A 6000-nucleotide genomic window follows, 5' to 3' on the forward strand; every position below is an offset into this window, starting at 1 on the left:
AGCCCGAGACTTACTGAACACTTCCTTCAGGTCGAGGTACTCCGCGGGCACGTTACACAGATCCGCCGCCTTCTCCTGCAACACAGACTCAGATACAGACGGACAGGCAGACACAAGACAAGACTCATGACATTTAATGCTCCACTCAGACACCGATCTCAGCTGCCAATCAATCCGGGGGTTGTGTTTAATGAGCCAGGGATGTCCTAAAACAACGGGTGCGTGAGGTGAGTCCAGGATGTAGAAGGAGATGCTCTCACGGTGGTTACCAGATACCGTGAGAGTGATGGGTTCCGTGATGGTGGTGATGGTGGGAAGCGTCTGACCATTGAGTGCGTGGACTGCAATAGAACTGGTAAGGGGGAGGAGGGGAACATGATTGTGACGAGCAAACGAAAAATCCATAAAGTTACCTTCAGCCCCTGAATCCAATAGTGCAGTGCAGTGCAGGTCCAGACGTTGCCATCTAAGCCTGACCGGGAGGAGCGTGGAGGTAGATCTGGACGAGGACTTGATAGCGGAGATCCCACCCGACAGTAGCCCCATTTTTACTGCCGGGCTGGCCCTTTTACCGGGCAGCTAAAGGCGAAATGCCCCGCCGCCCCGCAGTACAGGCAGGCCGTGAGATCTCCGCCTCTCCCTCTCCTCCCGAGTCAACCGAGCTCGACCCACCTGCATGGGCTCGTGATCCTGGAACGGGCCGACCGCGTCGTTGCCACTGGCTCGAGCTGGAGGTCCCTCCCCAGGGGGAAGCCGAGCGGGTAAACACCGCCGCTCGGCTCGGGAGAGTCGAGCGTCTACCCGCAGTGCCAGATCGATGAGGCCGTTGAGATCTGCGGGTAGATCCAGGGCGTAGATCTCACGTTGGATGCGGTCAGCCAGCCCATGCAGGAACATGTCCCACTGCGCCTCCTCGTTCCATCGGCACTCCGCCGCCAGGGTGCGAAACTCGATTGAAAAGTCTGAGACGGATCTCTCCCCCTGTTTGAGATCCGTCAGTGGCGGCGGCCTCCCTCCCGCGGTCGAACACCCGCTTCATCTCGGCGGAGAGCGCCGAGAACGAGGCGCAACACGGATCTTGGTTCTCCCATACCGCCGTGCCCCACAGTGCCGCCTTCCCCGTTAACAGGGTGAGCGCGAACGCCACCTTGCTTTCCTCACTAGGAAACGTGCGCGGTTGCAAGGAAAAGTGCATGGAGCATCTAGTGAGGAAAGCCCGGCAGAAGTTCGGCTCACCGCTGTAAAGCTCCGGTGGGGGAAGGCGGGGCTCGAGCGCCTGGGCCACCCCGGATGGTTCAGGATGAGTGGGCGGCATGGGTGGTGGGGTTGGCGCAGTGGGGAGTTGCCCGAGTTGCATCCGCTGGGTGAGCTCGGATACCTGCGCCACAAGAGCTCGGATCGCTGTTCCCGTATCCGCCGAGCTCTTCTCCTGGGTCTCCAGCCGAGAGATGCAGGAACGTAAAACCTCCTCGGCCGTGAGTGGGGTGGAGCCTGCTGCTTCCATGAGTGGTCTGATAGTTCTGTGACGGAATGAACGAGATGGAAGCACTTGCAGGTGAACACAAATGTTTATTAAAGACAAATGGTGAACACAAACTCCGTGGTGACGCTGATGAACTCCGTGGGTGACGATGGGATCTCTCGGCTGGGTGGCGCAGGGGCTAGATGGCTGGTGGTGATGAGGTGAAAATCTCCCGTGACGAAATACACATCCAGACAAACGATCGACGACGAGATAACCAATCCAACAGAAGACACGAAGACAAACCAACACGACAGTCCAGCGTCCGGTACAACTATCAGACGGGGAAGAAGGGAATGAGGTGAGTATATGTAGCTGACGGTAATGTGTGACACCTGGTGCGGGGACTGATTGGCAGCTGACTCCAATGAGCATGACGTAACCACAGAAGACACCAAATCACGAGACCTGAGAACACAGCCGATCCATGCACCGTGACAATTTTGTCTTTTTATTCAGTTATTTCAGTATCAGTTCATACTGGATATGTGGTTTTCCATTCTTATTACTGTCATCTAATGCTTAATCTTTAAAAAAAACCTTCAAGGAGCTGCTTTACCCATTTACCCATAGTGATGGGGACATTGTCTTGCATAAAAATTGCAGGCTGATTGGCTGAAGGAGGTTCTGTTGGGCTCTCACCCAAATAAAATAAACTTGCTCTCAATACTAAAGTGAACTTTGAACCAGTTCTCCTCTCTCCACACAACATGCTCCTCACCAAAGGTGAGCTTAGCCTTTTGATTCTTTCTGTTGATGAGAGGTTTGGTCACTGAAGAGTGCACTTTCAGTCTCACTTTTCTTAAACATGCCAAGACAGATCCTTACCCTATTCAGCACTGAACTGTCAAGCAATTCCAGCTGCAGTGCTGAACCGATTCCCCATTAAGAGTCTCTGCATTGTCCTGTCTGCTTGTGCATTTGTCTTATGTGGACGACCAGGCTTTTGGGGGGGACTTGAATGAATTTATGTCATTGTAAAGCTGCAATATTTGAAAAATCACAGATTTGGAATGACTATCTTATCTTGCAATGGCTGAAAGGGTCATCCCTTGGCCTTCATCTGGACAACCTTCTGTCACAGGGTTTCAGTCACCTTAGAGCGGCCCGCCATCTTGCAATCTCAGTGGAAATTAGAGAAATGCTGCTAGTTCAGTAGGGTTTATTATAATTAAGGAAATTAGCACCAGGTACCAGATTAACACCAGTGATTTGAAGGTATCTACACTGCAAAAAAGTTTTTCTTACTTAGATTTTTTGTCTTGTTTCCAGCCGAAATATCTAAAAATTCTTAAATCAAGAAGAATTTTCTAGACAAGCGAAAATTATTGTCTTTTTTCAGAAAAAAGACAACAAATTTAAGTGAATTTTTGCTTAGAACAAGCAAAATAATCTGCCAATGGGGTAAGCAAAATAATCTTATTTCAAGCAGAAAATAAGATTATTTTGCTTACCCCATTGGCAGATTATTTAGCTTGTTTTAAGCAAAAACTCACTAAATTTTGACTAGTTTTTTTCTGAAAACAAGACAATCATTTTCACTTGTCTAGAAAATCCTTCTTGATTTAAGAATTTTTAGATATTTTGGCTGGAAACAAGACAAAAAATCTAAGTAAGAAAAACATTTTTTGAAGTGTATAAGTGTTCTCTAATTTTGATCAGAGTTATTTTAGGTTTTTATACTGTGTTTCAGAATACAATTAATTTATGAAATATGCTTAAACTGCCCTTTTACTCCTGTTAGGAGAACTTCAAATAGAACTTAGCAGTAACCTTAAAATTACTGTAAGTCCTTTATCAGTTATCTGCTGTATCAGGAAAATAGTTATTGGCATACCAGTGTCAGTAAGCCTATAACTATTTATTAAACAATAAATATTGATTTGATTTTGTGCTTAAAATAACAGATTATGTATTTTATCATGTTTCCTGTAGAACTTAAAAGAGGTTGAGACTGCTAGATTTGCTGTTTCTCACTTCATTAGAAACTGTGAACATTTACTGAATGGTGCAACATCTTAAAAAAAAAAAAAAAAACAATAAGTCAGGGTATAGTTATAAAGTTGCATTGGGAATTCAGAAATAACAGTAAATATAATGGAATTTCATAACAAAATCAGTGTTGTGGTGTCAGTGAGAGAGAAATGCAGCAAGTGTGGTGATGTTTTGTATTCTCCAAAGACCTTCCATTGTTCCTCATAGTATATTGTCCCTCAGCATAGAGTTTGCCTAGTCTAATTGTATTTTCATATACATTTCAGGTTGCGGCAAGTCGAAATGATGCATTGGCCAAGTTCTCACATTATAGGGAATGATAACAAAGTAAGTACATCTGAAAAACTAATCTCTCCTCAAACTACTGCTAAATTTTGACCTCTCTCTGATGGTGTTAAAAGGGATTATGTGTGAGAGGCTTCTGTGGAAAGCAAAAGGAGTTTGAAATGCAAGTGAATAGGAGAGAGAGAAAGTTGCAGCATTCAGCTCCACATCACTTTCCGCAAACCGTCTTCCAACACCTGCTACTAGCTGTAGATGACACATGAACTGTTCCATTTGATAGCACAACTGGAGCTCTGAAAGCCAAAGCCGCCTAAGTAATGACATCCCTGCAAAGCCTATGTACACATTATCCCGGTGGAAATTAGCTGATTTTATAAATGATTTGAATTCTGTCGGGTTGAAGGAGACACGTGGCCCGTTTGAAAAACCGCATACCTGAAGAGATACTTTGAAGTGCTTGTGATAGACTTTTAGAAAAGGTTTAGATGCACCATATGCTGAGCAAGCCCATTTTAAAGTTATTCAATCAGAGATGATTACAATTTTAGCGCACCATATTGAATCCTGGCCAGGTCGTGTAAGCCTCAGTAAACATTTCAGCTAGAAAAATTATTGCAAAATGCTCATATGTCAGAGTGACCTATTGCTAATCATATAAATGGCTCCTGCTGCTTGTTGAACAGTCTTTTTTTTTTTTTGCATGAACCATCAAACGCACTGTCTGTTAATGAGAAGTGCATGCATGCCTTCAGGAATTATAATCAGATATGAGCATAAAACTAATTTTAAAACTGTTTTTAAAAGCACGCAAGAAAATATTAAACATTATTCTAAAAATAGTTTAAGCATTTCTCACTTTTCTCGTGAATTCCTGAGAGAATTTATGGAGTTAGATTTAATTGGATACTCTAATTACTCTAGATTAGTCTGACATTTTAATTAATTTGCCAGCTCTTTTCTAGGTTAAATACAATTTGTGCTTTATCAACAGCATCTCGTAAATTCCATAGAAATGTTTTTTTGGTTTGTTTTTTTACGTTATAATCTACAGTGGAACTAAAGAAGTTTGAAATGTGTAACCGTGTTACATGTTGTCAGGAAACTGCCAGGCTTGCAATTTAAACCATTCTAACTCTGTCATGACCTGGTTTTCCTTATAACTTTTGCATTAAGGAGAAATGTGATGTAATTACCTGAAAACACCTAAATGGAGCAAACCTGACCCACAGGAATAATGTCAGTAAAACACATTCAACCAGAACTTCAACCTAAGTATAGCTGCTTTTTTTTTGTATTATTATCGATGTTGAAAACAAGTTGGTTGTTGTTTAATGTTTTAGTGAAAATCATTTGATAAACAGAAAAGAACAACATTTGAAATTGATTTTTTTTTGTTATAATGTAAAAGTTCTCTTTGCTGAATAAAACTTTTTGACCCCAAACGTCTAAATGGTAATACAGTTGAAGTCAAAAGTTTACAAAAGTTTAGAATCTGCAAAACATGAATTATTTTACCAAAATAAGAGGGATCATACAAAATGCATGTTATTTTCATGTAGCACTGACCTGAATAAGATATTTCACTTAAGATGTTTACATATAGTCCACAAGAGAAAATAATAGTTGAATTTATAAAAATTACCCTGTTCAAAAGTTTACATACACTTGATTCCTAATACTGTGTTGTTACCTGAATGATGAGCTGTTTTTTTTTTTTTTTTTTTTTGAGTGATAGTCCCTTGTTTGTCCTGAACAGTTAAACTGCCCGCTGTTTTTTTCAGTTTCTTTGGTTTTTCAGCATTTTTGTGTATTTGAACCCTTTCCAACATTGACTGTATGATTTTGAGATCCATCTTTTGAAAACTTTTGAATGGAATGAGGATATGTCCATTTTTCTTATTTTGCCTAAATATCAGATTTTTTTTTCATTTAGTACTGCCCTTCAGAAGCTATAGAAGTTACTTACTGGTTCCCAGAAGACAAAATAATTACATTTATTCTAATCTTCCAATTTAAAAGGTTTCAAAATCATACTGTCATTGTTGAAAAGGGTTCAAGTACACAAAAATGCTGAAAAACCAAAGACTTTGTGGGACCTGAAGGATTTTTTTGAAAAACAGTGGGCCGTTTAACTGTTCAGGTCAAACAAAGAACTCATGAACAACTATCAGTAAATAAAAAAATAAATACGGATGTGG

Source organism: Labeo rohita, chromosome 6, assembly GCF_022985175.1.
Source record: "Labeo rohita strain BAU-BD-2019 chromosome 6, IGBB_LRoh.1.0, whole genome shotgun sequence".
In the NCBI taxonomy this organism is placed as follows: Eukaryota; Metazoa; Chordata; class Actinopteri; order Cypriniformes; family Cyprinidae; genus Labeo; species Labeo rohita.